A 16,922-nucleotide genomic window follows, 5' to 3' on the forward strand; every position below is an offset into this window, starting at 1 on the left:
CAGGAACTCTGGTCTGTTTCAAAAGCTGGAGGAAGGGACTTTCGTCCCGGACCAGAATATAAGCGTTGGAGGATGTTGAAATGCCTATAGTTATCCTTGGGGGCCCAGCCTACCCCTTAATGCCATGGGGCATGAAGCTGTACCCAGGCAGCCTGGACAGTAGTCAGGAGCTGTTCAACTATAGGCTGAGCAAGAATGGTGGTAGAATGTGCATTTGGACGTTTAAAAGCGCGCTGGTGCAGTTTACTGACTTGGCTAGACCTCAGCGAAACCAATATCCCCATCGTTATTGCTGCTTGCTGTGCGCTCCACAATATCTGTGAGAGTAAGGGGGGAGATATTTATGGCGGGGTGGGAGGTTGAGGCAAATCGCCTAGCTGCTGATTACGCACAGCCAGACACCAGGGTGATTAGAAGAGTACAGGAGGGCGCAGTGCACATCGGAGAAGCTTTGAAAACCAGTTTTGTGACTGGTCAGGCTATGGTGTGAAACTTCTGTTTGTTTCTCCTTGATGAGCCCCCCCCCCTCCCCCCGTTCACTCTACTTCCCTGTAAGCTAACCACCACCACCCCCCATTCGAGCACCGCTTGCAGAGGCAATAAAGACATTGTTATTTCACATTCACGGTTTCTTTAATTCATTACACAAATAGGATAACTGCCAAGGTAGCCCAGGAGGGGTGGGGGAGGAGGGAAGTGCTGGGTGAGGCGGGGGAGGAGGGCAGGACAAGGACACACTGCACTTTAAAACTTATTGAAGGCCAGCCTTCTGATGCTTGGGCAATCCTCTGGGGTGGATTGGCTGGGTGGCCAGAGGCGGGCCCCCCCCATTCTTGGGTGTCTGGGTGAGGAGGCTGCGGAACTTGGGGAGGAGGGCTGTTGGTTACACAGGGGCAGTAGCGGTGGTCTCTGCTGCTGCTGCCTTTCCTGCAGCTCAACCATAAACTGATATGCTCCAGCGTGATGCTCCAGCAGCCGTAGCATCGACTCTTGCCTTCTGTCAGCAATCTGATGCCACCTATCCTCTTCAGCCCGCCACTTGCTCTCTTCAGCCTGCGATTCAGCCCGCCACCTCTCCTCTCGTTCATATTGTGCTTTTCTGCACTCTGACATGGTCTGCCTCCACGCATTCTGCTGTCCTCCCACGCTGACAGAGCACATTTGGAGCTCCAAGAACATATCATCCCGAGTCCGCCGTTTTCTCCTAATCTTCACTAGCCTCTGTGAGGGAGAAACATTTGCAGCTGGTGGGGAAAAAGGGAGAGGTGGTTAAAAAGACATTTTAGAGAACAACGGGTACAGTCTTTCATGTTACATTTTGCTGTTCACATTATACTGCACATGTGCTTTTGTTACAAGGTCGCATTTTTACAGTTGTAAGCCCTGTGATTGGCAGTAAGTATTTGCAGGATCAGTCCACTAGTAATTAAATTAAAAATTCAGGATGAAATATGCAAGCCAAACACATTTTAAAACAAAACAAATGTCAGTTTGTGCAGAATCGAATGCAATGACAATCACGTTACATTTAAAATATTTCTTTAAAAGTAAGATGCAAAGAATAAGCATTTTCTACTGATAGATAGGCTGGGGGCCACATTTTTTTACTAAACTGCATTTGTAAATCCATTGACTTTGTAAATCCATTGACTTCATCCTCATTGATTTCAAAAGGGGTTTTCAGGATGTAGGTGTAGAATTTGGCCTCAATGTTTGAATGACATTAAATCAGTGAAGGTTTAATAAACCAAATAGTTGCACAATTTAATCTATCACACACCAGTTGTGTCACTAGCCAGAGGTTCATTAGCAATTGTTATCATGTTGACAAACTCAAACTAATCTCTGATACTTCTTTTGTTCTTAACTGTAATTACTTAATATCCTGACAATTAGGGCTGTCAATTAATCACAGTGAACTCATGTGATTAATTTTTTTGAGTTAATCTGATTTAAAAAATTAATCATGATTAATTGCACTGTTAAACAATAGAATACCAATTGAAATTAAATCTTTAGATGTTTTTCTACATTTTCAAATATATTGATTTCTTTTACAACACAGAATACAGTATAGGGTACTCACTTTATTTTTATTACAAATATTTTCACTGTAAAAATGATTAAAAATGTTATTTTTCAACTCCTCATACAAGTACTGTAGTGCAATCTCTTTATAATGCAAGTTGAATGTACAAATGTAGAATTTTCTACAAAAAATAACTGCACTCAAAAACAAAACAATGTAAAACTTTAGAGCCTACAAGTCCACTCAGTCCTACCTCTTGTTCAGCCAATTGCTAAGACAAACAAGTCTTTACATTTATGGGAGATACTGCTGCCTGCTTCTTATTTACAATGTCACCTGAAAGTGAGTACAGGTGTTCGCAATGCACTTTTGTAGCCAGCGTTGCAAGGTATTTACGTTCCAGATATGCTAAAAATTTGTATGCCCCTTCATGTTTTGGCCACAATTCTAGAGGACATGCTTTCATGTTGGTGATACTCATTAAAAAAAATAATGTGTTAATTAAATTTGAGACTGAACTCCTGGGGGGAGAATTGTATGTCTCCTGTTCAGTTTTACCCACATTCTGCCATATATTTCATGTTATAGCAGTCTCGGATGATGACCCAGCACATGTTCGTTTTAAGAACACTTTCACAGCAGATTTGACAAAACGCAAAGAAGATACCAATGTGAGATTTCTAAAAATAGCTACAGCACTCCACCCACGGTTTAAGAATCTGAAGTGCCATTCAAAATCTGAGAGGGATGAGTTATGGAGTATGCTTTCAGAAGTCTTAAAAAGAGCAATACTCAGATGCGGAAACTATAGAACCCAAAACATCAAAAAAGAAAAATCAACCTTCTGCTGGTGGCATCTGACTCAGATGATGAAAATGAACAAGCATAGGTCCGCTCTGCTTTGGATCGTTATTGAGTAGAATCCATCATCAGCATGGATGTACGTCTTCTAGAATGGAGTTGAAGCATGAAGGGACATATGAATCTTTAGCACATCCGGCATGTAAATATCTTGCGACGCGGGGTACAACAGTGCCATGCGAATGCCTGTTCTCACTTTCAGGTGACATTGTCAACAAGAAGTGGGCAGCATTATCTCCTGCAAATTGTAACCAAACTTGTTTGTCTGCGTGATTGGCTGAAGTAGGACTGGTTTGTGGTGACGACACAGGAAAGGAAACAGAACGCCAGGTTTGTTGGTAGCCAGAGAGCTTTACAAGCCTCTTGCAAAAAGCCTCCCAGGAAAACTTTTCCTGGGGTTTTTATTTCTCTCCTTGCTTTGTTTACAACACTTCTTAGTGGTTACATTCCTGCGCATAGAAAAGCCAGGCAGTGTACATGCACATAAGATAACAAACCCATCTCTTGAGCGCGTGAACGCCAGCTGCGAGGAAACAATCAACTCAGCCAAATAAGTTTCCCAAACATAGGCGCTAGAACAAGGTCACTCCTGCCTCATTGCCAAGGGAACAGTTTGCCGTTCTTCGAGGCTTGTGATTAGGGAGCAACACATTCCTACACTGGTTGGACTTGTAAGCTCCAAAGTTTTACACTGTTTTATTTTTAATGCAGTTATTTTTTTGTAGAAAATTCTACATTTGTACGTTCAACTTGCATTAAAAAGAGATTGCACTACAGTACTTGTAATGGGGGAATTGAAAAATACTCTCTTTTTTTACTGTGCAAATATTTGTAATAAAAAATAAATATCAAGTGAGCACTGTGCACTTTGTATTCTGTGTTGTAATTGAAATCAATATATTTGAAAATGTAGAAAACATCCAAAAATATTTAAATAAATGGTATTCTATTATTGTTTGACAGCACGATTAATCGCGATTAATTTTTGTAATCACTTGACAGCCCTACTGACAATATGTGTCCCATTCTATGCCTGGAAATTAGTTTAAAAAAATAGAATCACTGGGACCCCAGCTAGACACTGATTCTACTGTACAGAAAAGCCCTTTACTATATTATTCTCTGTTGTCACAATGTGACATTAGAAATGTCTCCACAACAGACAAGACATTTTTCACACCAGTATGGTTTCTGAATTGACTTCACATTTGCTGATTGCCTGCACCTACAAGTAACAGTAATATAGGCATTAGATCATGCTCTTTGGAATTTGTTCAAATCTATTTGGGCTCCTCCTGTGAACCATGAAAAGGATTCTTTCAAACAGAACCACATGGGAAAACAACGGTGCAGAAAACTTCCCATATTGTCATGGAGTGGGAGACAACAGCTGGGTATTATGAAGAGGACACAGCTGTTGGTTACTCTTTTAAATTGTCTTTCTTCACTTGAAGTTCAATATTTATTTGTACCAGTTTGAATTTTTTAAATTAAATCTATCTTTGTAGCTTTTATTTCCTGCTCCTTCTGCACCATTCAAATCAAGGGATTTGCTCCTTTTGCACTCACTTTGCATTGGTGTAAATGATTGCCCAAAAGCAGAAGGCAGTGGAGAATCAGGCCCTAGGTCTTATGCCTGAGTGGGACTGAGCATTACCCATTGGTTTCAATAGAAATTGTGAGTTCCTAGCAGCACATTTGAAGATCAGGCCTTAACTACTTCTTTTTTTAAAAGATTTCTTTTAGTGCAGACAATTCCAAAATCTCTCTCAATGTCCTAATTTCTGATTGTTCTATGATATTATCAGAAGCAGCCAGAAAAGGATTTGGTGGCAGATCCTCAGCTGGTATAAAATATCATAGTTTCGCTGTAGTCAATGGAGCTATGACAATTTACACCAGCTGAGGATCTGCCCTTTGGTCTTTTTCTCCCCTGTGACTAGCGAGACATTTTCTGCTAAGATATCTACTCTAATATACAGTGCTACAGTACCAGTAATGAATGTAAAATCTGGTGGGATGGAGGGAGCCTATGGAATCCCAGCTGTCAATACCAGGAGAAATGAATGTGCTGTTGGGGAAGAAGTTTTAACTATGGTTTTATGTTGGCCATACTGGTTTCTACTTTGTTGTTCTTGGCCTCCATATTTGGTACCCTTCTTTATGCCACAGTTAGCGCCCTTTTCTAAAAGTGCGGGGAAATAGGAGAGTCAGGTGACTCGAAGTCTGCCTAGTAACAATGAAGTTATTTAAGGGATGTTCATCCACCCTTCAGGGCTACTCGCCACTTGCTGCTTGTTGCCTCAGGGCTGCCAGAGGTAGTAGCCTGACTGGGATCTCTGCTACTGAGCTGAGGAGCAGTCTAGTGACCCACACAAGAGCACGGCTGCTAGAAATCCCCAAGACAGACCAGGTCTGCAGAACTCGAACTTATTCCATCCCGACCTCTCACACACAATCATCAACTGTAGGTTCACATACTACACACATGACCACGGGTCAAGAGTGGAAGACAGAAGATCAGCGAAACACCAATGACTTACCTGTTCACCTGCGTGGTTCCTGAGTCTCCGAAGTTCCTGATCCTGCATCCTGTCAGCTTGAATCCTACTTTCTTTGGGGTCTGCTTATCTTCTGCTGTCAACGAGACATGGTAGTGTGGTTACTCTCATTACTCTTATTGTGGATCCCTTGTTTCTGTAAGGGCCTTTGGGTTTCTGGCTTTATGCCATATTCCATCCATTGACAACCAAGCCTGTTTTGTACTGTTTTCATTAAGTTGGGGGGGCCTTGTTTACTTCTACACCTGTATTCAGTTAATAAACCCACCTGCTTGCACCTTACCAACCAGTCACGTCTTGTCTCACCACCTAAATGGGCCAATGACTAGATGTGGGTGGGCGTGGAGAACCTGAATTTAGCCCTTTCTGAGGTCACACAGTTCCAGGGCTGACTGATTTGGTCCAAGGGCTAACAGCGTACATATACAATTTGTCAGTTGATACCCATTAAGAGGAGCTGCTCTGTCAGTTGATAGAGGAAGTTTAGATGTCCAGGTCTACTTGTAAAATAGAAGAGTCCTGAATATAAGTTTGATATTACCTCACCCACCTTGTCTCTCTCTAAATCTGAGGACAGAAATGGTGTTTTTATAGTCTGGAAATCCCAGCAGGAAACAACTCTGAAATAGGAAACTTTATTCTGTGAAGAGAAAAGAGGTGAGTCACTCAGGGAAATGCTCTGCCCACTGTGGTTTCTTTAGATCTCCTGTTAATAAATACATTGCACATTATTTCAGCCTGGAAAGCCAAACATTACTGCACAAATTGTGTCATCTTAAGAACAGGGAACAGAAAAAAGAATGCTTCTAAAGGAAGGAGCTTCGGAAAAGGAAATGAGCCAGAGGGTTTACAATGAACAGAATATTTAAGACAGTTATTAAAGACCAAAATTGATCTATCTAGAAAGGGTTGAGTGGAAAAGGAAGACATCTATAAGTTGTATCAACTCACCCATCCGCAACATGTGCTAAAATTTGCCTAAGGCTATGTCACTCTGCAGCATAATTGATGTTGCTCAGAGGTGTGAATAAAACACTCAGTGACATAAGTTACACCAAAATAAGTGTGGGTGTGGCCAGTGCTATGTCAGCGAGCACTTCTCCTGCCAACATAGCTTCTGCTGCTCACAGAAGTGGTTTATTATGTTGACAGGAGGCAGGGTTGCCAGTCAAAGGATGTTTATTCACCTTAGAGACTAACAAATTTATTAGAGCATAAGCTTTCGTGGACTACAGCCCACTTCTTCGGATGCATCGGCTGTAGTCCACGAAAGCTTATGCTCTAATAAATTTGTTAGTCTAAGGTGCCACAAGTACTCCTGTTCTTTTTGCGGATACAGACTAACACGGCTTCTACTCTGAAACCGTTTATTCACCTGTGTGCCTCAGTTCACATGTAAATTAAGCATTGTAAGCCAACACAATGGAAGCTCTGTTTACATGTGAAATCAACATGAAGTCAGCACACCAGGGAATAAACCCAGGGTGGCAGTGTGAGGGGATCATGCTAACTCCGGGGACAAACAATGGATTTTGGGGTATATACAAAGAAAGCAAAAGGACACTTATTTACCCTGCACCTGAGGAAATACGTGGGCAGTGTGATTACATTTGTGAAAAAGATATCCCAATCAACCTTGGTTGCAAACACTGCAAGAAGGCTTTGGGTAAGAATAGACTGCTTTAGATGGATGGTTAGCCCAGTGGTTCTCAAACTTCATTGCTCTGCGACCCCCTTCTGACAACAAAAAATACTACACAACCCCAGGAAGGGGGACCGAAGCCATAGCCCGCTTGAGCCCTGCCAAAGCCCAAGCCCTACCACCTTGGGTAGGAGGACAAAGCCTAAGCCCAAGGGCTTCAGCCCCAGGTGGAGGAGACTGTAACCTGAGCCCCACCACCCAGGGTGGAAGCTTCCACCCCAGCAAGTCTAATGCCACCCCTGGCGACCCCATGGGATCGCGACTCACTTTGAGACCCAGTTTGAGAACCTCTGGGTTAGCCTATTAAAATTAAGTTTAGTCTCTAGAAAGAGTGTATGGATTTTGTTTTATATGTAATCTTTCTGTTTCCATTATCCTTAGTCACTATTTCTTAAATCTTAACCTTTGATAATAAATGTATGATTGTTTTCACTATAAATATATCTCAGTGCTGTGATGGTATATAAGAGCTGATCCTCAGCTGACTCAAACAGTCTGGTGTGTGCACTGTCCCCTTGGAGAGAGCAAACCTGGTATTTCTGTGAGTAGCCAGTGATGGGCTGGATATCACAGGAGAATGCTTCAAAGGGACTCAAGGACTAGGGTACACCTATTAACCTGCAAAGCAAAGTAAGAGCTCAGAGGACATTGTTTGGGTGGCCAACAGACTGGAGGTATCATGGAGCTAATACCTAGTTAAGCACCAGCAAGTCTCTCTCTCTCCTTGGAGACCGGGGGGGGATAACAAGGTGACAGTCCTAGGCACCCCAAGAAATCATCACACGAGAGTATCTGCAATCTTTTTTTGCCAGATCTAGTATAATACCCTTTCCCTTAGCCAGGTGTCTGAGTGGTTATTAAGGCCCACGAGGGTTAGTGCCTACCAAGATCTAGCTGCTGAAGCACCTTTAGAGCTTGCCTCTGAGTAGGGCCGGCCCACAACATTTTGGCACCTGAGGCGGGGAGCTCAAATGATGCCCCCATGCCCCCTCGCTTGGGCCAAAACTTTGAAAGGTCTCAATTCTACCTTCTTCCTGTTCTACTCCTCTTATGGTACTGCTCTGCTACCTACCACAATAAAAGAGAACTAACAACTTAAAATGCCTTGTTCAAAAATGTTAAGTAACACTTAACTTTCAAACGCCTGAACAGCAAATGTAACTTTTGTCTGCATAGTAAACACTGGCATTTTTATCTGTTTGAGTAATCAAAGTGGTGCTTTCTGTGCCTTCTTGGTTGCAAAGATTTGAACTGCTTCCTGAAGGTCCACAGTCTGGGCCAGCTCATGCTCTATTGAGATGGTTACAAGGCCAACCAGCTTCTCCTGTGTCATCGTGGAGTGTAGATTTGTTTTTATTAACTTCAGCTTGGAGAAGCTGCGTTCTCCACTGGCAACTGTTACAGGAAATGTTAGAAGTATGCGCAGAGCAACAAAAGCATTTGGAAAGAGGGTGATCATATTTGTGAACATATATTCCAGAATAGCCTTTAGAGTTGATCCTGCTGAAATGTATTCTGAAATGGATTTCAGTTCATCACCTAAATCACTTGCATCAATATCGCACATGTAATCATGTGTCACTGTCTCTAGTGCCCTGCATTGCTGGTGTAGGTTTTCTTCAGGTATAGTGAGGTGTTTTGGAATATCATAACATCCCAAATATACTGCTGTGTTCCTTGAGCTACATGAAACATTCAGCTCTCTGTATTGCACAATCTAGCACCTGGTTAAAGAATTCAACTTTGAATTGTTGTTTGAGGTCTCTTATGGGATTATCCCGTGCCTCGTAATCAAAAGGTAGTCTTCTTCGGTGACTCTTGTATTCTTGAATAGGTGGGAAAATAGCTTCAGTGTGAAGTTCCTCTGCCAACTTCTGTGCACTATTCAGAACATTTTGAAATCTCTCATCTCACCGGTAAGACTGTAGGGTATGACTTGCTTTGTCCAGTTGTTCCATTGCTCCAGATATATCAAGGTCCACACCTTGGAGTCTCTTGCTTACAACATTTATTTCAAACAGTAAATCATCTGTCTTGGTGTTTGATAGGCTTTATCGCCTCCACTCGACTTTCCCATCGTGTGGCACTCAGTGGTTTCAGTGTCAGAGAAGATGTTCCCAGATGTTACTTCAAAATTTGCCATCAATGAGTTGATGCAGAGAAAAATACATAGATGCTTTGAATTACATTAAAAGATTCAGCAGCCTCACTAGAAGTGAATGCTGCATCACTGACCACCAAGTTCAATGAATGAGAACTGCATGAGACAAAAAAGCTTGAGGGTTTAACTCTCGGATCCGTGTCTGCACTCCTCTGTTCTTTCCTCTCATGTTGGCACCATTATCGTAGCCCTGACCTCTTGTGTCAGCTATCGCAATTTTTAAATATCTTCCAGATTTTTAAGAAGCACATTTGTCATACCAGCTCCTGTAGTATCAATGTCAATAAATTCTAAAAAATGCTCTGACAGTCACCATTGCAGGGACATTTTCACTAGGTTCTGTTGTTGTTACAAAACACACCATTAAAGTCATTTGTTCCATATGGCTGATGTCAGGTGTGCCGTCCAGAATAACAGAGTAATATCTTGCTGACTTCAGATCTGCTACAATCTTCTGTTTGACTTTTGTTGCCAGTAACTGTATGATCTCACTTTAAATTGTTTTTCCAGGGTAGTGGTGTATGTACATTTCTTGGGTGGTGACTCTTCTTAGATGCTCCTGCTTAGATACAGCATCAAACTCAGCCATCAGCTCCACAATTTTAAGGATGTTTCCATTATTTGGCACATACAGCTGATCTGAAGTGCCATGCAGTGCTAGGTTTTGGGTAGCAAGCATTCTCACAATGGCAATGAGCCTTTTCGGAACATTTTGCCAGTAAAGAGACTCTTATGTAATCTCTTGATGCCGATCATCTGTGGTGGCCTTTAACCTTAGTCTCATCTCAAGCTCTTTCCACCTATGGAATGCTCTCTGGTGATTTGCTGCCTTCTCATGGCATGCCAGATTTCTAGCCAGATTTTTCTAGTCCTTTGTTCCTGTAGAATGTGTCTGGAACACTAGACTGGATGAGTTTGCAACAAACAGTATGCAGCATTCTGGGTTTTTGAGTACCTAAGCCATGGCTTCTCCACTTTGTCACCATTGGGAATTTCACACCAGTAAATGTGTTGGATGGAAACTTCTATTTTCATTGTCTTTGGGGAACATGAGTTGTTTTCACTTGCTATGGCCCATGCAGTACAAGGAAGTCCCTCGGGCTACTGCTCAAGTGGGTCCACAGTCCTGGATCATCTAGACTTAAGGAACTAAACTCAGCAGCAGCTGTTTCTTGCACCTCCACCACACTCTTCTCTGATCTACACTTTTCTACAGGAATGTGCAACATGGTTACATCCATTTCAGCTGGAGATATGGATACTGCAGTAACTGCCAGATCACCTGCACGCTGACTAACTGGAAGATCAGGCATCTCCTCACCACTCACATCCTCACTGGGGCCGGAAGGCTCACCGTGAACATTTCTGTCTATGTATCTCAGGAGAGCTCCTTCCTGCTTAGATAGAAAAGCCTCCTTTGCTTTCTTTTTTCTGAATGCTGCCCCAGAGGGGCGTTTTCTGCTTTCACTCATGACTGCTGTTCTGTGCCAGCTATAATGGCTCTCAACACTCAATTGAAGGGGACAAATAAGCAGGCTGGTAGCAGGGCCTGAGTGAGGGAGGATATCAGCATCTTAAGGGCCTAACTGGCTCCTACTACTTCAGTTGACTGCCTGCTCTACTCAAGTGGTTCAGGGAAGCAGCAGAAAACAGGAAGCTCCCTGAGAAGCTGGTGTTAATCAGTCCAGGCTCCTGGGGGTGCTAGAGAGGTACATAAAGGCTCTTCCTCCTCTCTCTCCCTGCAGCTCCTGCTGCTTTCTGTTATTCCCTCTTACCTTTTCTCCTGCCTGTCTCTTGTGCCCTCCTTCCTCAAGCACAGCACTCCACCATCTCAGTGCAGCGAGCAGAGAGAATACCAGCAGCAGACAATTTTCTACACTCTGGGACCTAGTGTCACCCTCCCATAGTCTGGCACCGGAGGTGGCTGCCTCAGTTTGCCTCATGGTAAGGCCAGCCCTGCCTCTGAGTCACAGTACACTGGGCACAGGTCCTGGCACCGTAAGGGTTTGTTGTACTCCAGTACTGAGCAACCCCCAATAATTACATCTGCTTTCTAGCTCTCACTTATAAGCAATCTGCAAAGAGGGGGGAAACGTGTTTGTTCCTCTTTGTTAACTTATGATTTGTTAAAGCCCTTTTCCCCACAAGCAGAATGTATATGTGAGTGGTGGAGTTGGGGGGTCTTCTTATTTTTTAGATTAGTAGTTTAAGTCTTCTCTACCTTGGAAGACTCAGTGGACATGATTTATGGTCAAGCTACAACCCCTTTATACTGGTTCTGCCAGAGCAAAGGTACTATAAACCTGGTGAATCCAGCCCTTGGGGTATTCCCCCAATATAAAGAGGGCATAGAGCTGATATACAACAGCTCTAGGCTACATTCTGCCACCTTCCTTTTTCCTCTCTACATAGAAATAACACCCAGGAGGATGTGGAACACACCTGGTGCATCTCAGTTCTGGTTCCAAAATCCATTCACTAAGAAGCAGAGAAGACATTGCAGTTTAGGGGTAATGGAGATGGTCAGACTTGTGCTATCTGCTGGAGCTGAAGGGGGCAATGTCATTTTTTTCCTTTAATTTCCACAAATTAGTTAAAACGTGTCTACACTAGGAATACAAAGTACAATTTGCACTGTAGAAAGCTGCAATGGTGCACATTAGACAGCGTATTTCAGGTGCACAATGTTCACATGCAGCAATTCCTGCAACTGCTGTGGACTGTTGTACCTATCCCACTGTTGTAGGGCCAGGGCCGGCTCTAGGTTTTTTGCTGCCCCAAGCAAAAAAATTTTTGGCTGCCTCCCCGTGCTTTTTTTTTTGCGTTTACACATGTTTGCACTTTGCAGTTTTGTTTTGACTGTTTAAAATTTAAAAAAAATGAAAACAGAGAATTTGTAGTTAGGAAATTGTTTTATTTCACTACTAGTGTAATTTTAACATTTAATTTTAACAAAAACACAAACAATTTGAGTTCAACCATACACTGTAATGAAAAACTTTAGTGTCTTCCAGTTTCTCATAAATTAAAAGAATTTATATGAACTGAATTTTTCTGGTTTTTATACTTGCGTAGTCTTTTAATAAGTCAGTGAAATCTAAATTTTTTGCAATAGTACTTTCAATTGAAACATGGTGAACCTCAAATAATTTAGTAATTTCAGTTTTGAGAAACTGCGCTCACCAGAAGCCACTGATACTGGTAATGTTAAAAGCATGCGTAATGCTATAGCAGTGTTTGGAGTCAAAAAATCATTTCTTGCTATAAATTCTAATACTTTTAGAGGAGAAGTTTTAGGACTTATTAGCTCAGATAAAGCTATTAATTCATCATACAATTCTACTGCATCAATGTCAGCAGTGTTATCAGTACTGAGCGCTAAATGTAGGTCTTGGCATTGCTTCATGAGGTCTTCTTTGGAAAATTGATTTTTAATATTTCCAATATCGTATAAAAATTCAAAAGTTTCACAATGACCATGCAACTGACAAAATTTTTCTTCAATGGAAGTTATAGCTACATCCAAAATACAACATTCAACTTTAAACCTTTCGTTTGGATCGAGAATAGGATCATCATGAGCCTCATAACAAAAAACTGTCTTGTTTTTTTCCTGAGGACGAATGAATTTGAGGTGCAAACGTTGGTTCAAAATCAAGATCCTCTGCTATTGTTGTTGCTTCTTTGACAGTTTCTTCAAATCCTTCATCTGAACGGTATTTTTTTTTTTAAATATTCCAGCGTTTTATTCAAAATCATCTTTGCCTCGGATATGTCTATGGTTATGTTCTGCATAACTTTGCTGGTCAAATTAATTTGATTTAGAATATTGTGCCAAATAACCGTGCAACATGAAAATCGAAACTGCATCATTTTCTGAGCCAATGTTTCAGCTTCATGTCGAAATGAAGGATCATACGACAAGTCCTGGCTTATTTCGAATAGTGCATCGTAAATCTCTCCTGATGAATATCGGAATGGTCTAATAGCTTCTATCCTGCTTTCCCATCTAGTTTGACTCAGAGGTTTAAGTGTGAGTTTTTGTTCAAGATGCTTCTTCAAGACTGCCCAATGGTGTGTGGAAGCACTAAAAAAGTTGTAAATTGCTTGCACTGTGGTAAAAGATGAAACAGCATCTTTAGATGATTTGGCGGCATCACTGACAACCAGATTGAGCGAATGCGCATGGCAAAGCTTGATTGTTTAAATTCAATATTCTTTGCTGTACACCTGCATGTCGTCCTTGCATGTTTGAGCCATTATCGTACCCTTGGCCGCGCATATTTTCTAAAGGTATTCCATAGTGTTCCAATCTCTGTAGAATTACATCTGTGAGGGCTTTCCCAGTAGTTTCATTCACTGGTATAAATTCTAGAAAGTGTTCACAAATTTTCACTTCTGCATTTTCATCAATTTTCAGAAATCGTAAGACTATTGACATTTGCTCGGTTTTGCTCAGACCTTGAGTACAATCAACTATAATTGAGTAATATTTGGCATGTTTCAAATTCGATAAAATTTCATTATGCACTCCATTAGAAATTAATTCTATTATCTCATTTTGTGTATTTTTACCCAAATAATGGGTGTGAATCTCTCCATCTTTCACTCTTCGTACATGCTCAGCCATAACATTATCAAATTTTGCCAATAACTCAACCAATTTTAAGAAATTTCCATTGTTATTCTCATATAAAATATCCGAGGCTCCACGGAATGCGAGGCACTGTTCGGCTAGGAAATTAATGATTGCCAGCAAACGTTCCAACACTGCTTGCCAACGTAGAATTTCTGAATTTAGTTGACGTTGCTGGACCGCATCGATTGTTGTACCGGTACGTAATCTGTTTGACAGCTCAATCCAATTTGTCAATGAGCGTAAATGATTTTTTGATGTTTCATGTTCTTTCAAATGCTGATGCAAATTTCGCCAGTCATTAAAACCTGCAGTTGCCAGAAAAATGTCCGAGTTACAGAACAGTTTGCAGCAAAAACAAAAAACTACATCTTTGGTCTGTGAATACACTAACGACAATTAATTTGTTCCCCATTTTTCATTTTTTTCTTCATACTGGATGGCATAAATCGACAATTTGACTCATTAAATGGATATTCAAATGTAGGATCTAGTTTTGAAGGACCTTTTTTCACAATAATAATTCGCATTGTATCAGTAATTAATGTGGGCCATGTACTTGGATCCGATCCTATGTCAGTCTCTCCACCTTCCAATAATTGTTCTTCAGTTTTAGATTTGGATAACAGTTCTTCATTTCTGGACTCTTCAGCTGAAGTAGTAAATCTTTGGATGGATTGTGATTGTTCATCTTTATCAGTTAGTGAAGATAATCTTTGGTCAGATTGTTGTTCATCTTTATCAGTTGATAAAGGTAATCTTTGGTTGGATCGGTCTTCATCAGTTGATGAATAATCACCTTCAGTGCATTGCTTAGAGCTTTCTCCTTGATTGTCGACTTTTTTAAAATACTTTTTTGAAGTATGAGATAGTTTTTCTAATTCTTTTTGCCGTTTCTCTCTTTGTTGCCGGTAAGCAGCACCAGAAAGTCGTTTTCGTCCCAGCATTTTAGCCCTATAACCACTGGCACCAACGCGAAACGGAAATTAGCGCGAACGGCGCCGATAGGGCAGCACAGTACACACACGTAATCGTGATTTGAGTGACCGTGTCACAACATGACATGATATTTTTCACGTCACACTCCTATTGCACTACTGTACTTGCTGTAGATAAGGCGCTAGTCACTGGGGCGAGAGAGCTCCCCACGAGCTCGGATACACACTGGACCCAGCCCTGCTGGCATTTTCCCAGCGCTGAGGCCACCCAGCTAGGAGCCCGAGGGGCATGCAATGGAGAGAGCTCTGGGGCTGGAGGAGCCAAGGAAGAGGTGCTGGGCTTGCTGGGCAGATGCTGCTCCTCTCTGCCAGGTCGCTCGCCCCCTGCAGGAGGGGAGGCAGAAGGAGACTCCAGGCACTGGAGTGCTGTGAGGGGCTGGGGAGGGAAGCAGCAGCCTCTGGGGCTCCAGCAGACAGAAGCTCCCCAGGAGTCCTGGGGACCCTCCCGCCTGGCCCGACTCTTACCTTGCTGCAGATCTGGCCTGAGGTGGAGTCATCTCTGGTCACCGCCGCTCCCAGGGCCGGGGTTGGGGCTGCTGCTGGATCCCAGCCCTGTTCATCCTTCGGCTTCGCCGTGGCCCTGGCACGAGCTGGGCTCAGCCCGGGCTGCCGCTCCCCTCTCCTTTCCCCTCCCCTGGCAGGAGGCGGCACAGGGAGGAGGAGGCAGAGGCTAGGACAAGCCGAGGAGGAGCGGACCGCCCGGGCGCCATGTTCCCCCGTCTTCTGCAGCCGGAGCAGGGCCGCGCTACCGGCTCCCGCCTGGGGGGGGACCACTTCCCGCTGCCCGCGGGAGAGCGGCGTGAGCAAGCAGAGGAGCAGCCCGTCCTCTGAAGCCGGGGCAGGGCCGTGCTACCAGCGCCTGCCTGAGGGGGGTGGGGGGAGTGGCCGCTTCCCGCTGCCCGCGGGAGAGCAGCGCGAACAAGCCGAGGAGCGGCCTGTCCTCTGAAGCCGGGGCAGGGCCGCGCTACCGGCTCCCGCTGCTCTCCCGCTGTCAGTGCCCACCCCCCAGGCGGAGCCAGTAGCGCGGCCCTGTCCCGGCTGCAGAGGACGGGCCGCTCCTCGGCTTGCTCACGCCGCTCTGCCGCAGGCAGCGGCCACTTCTCCCCCAGCATTTTGCCGCCCCATACATTTTGCCGCCCTAGGCACCAGCTTGTTTAGCTGGTGCCTAGAGCCGCCCCTGTGTAGGGCATACCTGACTGTAATGCCTCCTACTGGATTAGGATGATGCTGCAGTACACCCTATCTCAGTTTCCTTTCTCCAGGAGCCAGTAATTCCATTTCAGGCATATTTGATTCAAGAATACTCTCCTTAGGACTTGGTGTGACAGGGTTGGGACTCACCACTGCAGCACCTCCTACTGGTCATCTCGGGGAATTGGTTTGATCCAGTAAAGCAGCCCCTTCTGGTGGCATCCCGCCTGTTGTCTCACCTTTGGTTGGCGTGCGGACTCACGTTGCTCCCAACGCGCAGCTCCTCCGACAGTGTCCCTTTGTCCATTCGCACCCCCTTCCGGGGGCCGGATGACCCACAGTCCTACACCTTCAAGTCCAATCCCCACGGTCAAGGATCTGGTGTAGTTTCGGCTGGCCGCTCCCTGCGGCCAATAGCTGGGTGTACTGCCAAGGGGAACAAAGGGAAGGGGGGGACCCAGGCCCGCCCACTACTCTGAGTCCCAGTCCAGAGGCCCTCTAGCAACAGCCTCGCTGTCCTTCTTCTCCCTCTGTCTGTTCCTCTGGACTGCTTCCCCAACTGCCCTCCTTCCCGCTAGGTCCTTTCCTACAAGGCCAGCCGCCTGGCAGGCTACGGAGTAGGACCTTCTCCCACTCTCCAAGGCTGGCCTGCACTGCACTGCACTGCACTGCACTGCACTGCACTGCACTGCACTGCACTGCACTGCACTGCACTGCACTGCACTGCACTGCACTGTCTGTGGTGCTGGCCTCCCAGCTCTGGGGACAGACCTTCCTCTCTGA

At 44.0% G+C, this 16,922-nt stretch overlaps 1 long non-coding RNA gene across 1 annotated transcript; it reads right to left on the reverse strand.

Annotated features, from left to right (window-relative positions):
- Positions 1-664: 664 nt before the first annotated feature.
- On the reverse strand, positions 665-16,420 carry LOC128830658 (uncharacterized). The gene is made up of 4 exons (XR_008443635.1): positions 16,379-16,420; positions 6,002-6,091; positions 5,434-5,527; positions 665-1,244 (listed from the first exon to the last, which is right to left on the reverse strand). It is a non-coding gene; the product is annotated as an uncharacterized LOC128830658 (long non-coding RNA).
- Between the last annotated feature and the right edge of the window lie 502 nt (positions 16,421-16,922).

Source organism: Malaclemys terrapin, chromosome 1, assembly GCF_027887155.1.
Source record: "Malaclemys terrapin pileata isolate rMalTer1 chromosome 1, rMalTer1.hap1, whole genome shotgun sequence".
Classification (NCBI taxonomy): domain Eukaryota; kingdom Metazoa; phylum Chordata; order Testudines; family Emydidae; genus Malaclemys; species Malaclemys terrapin.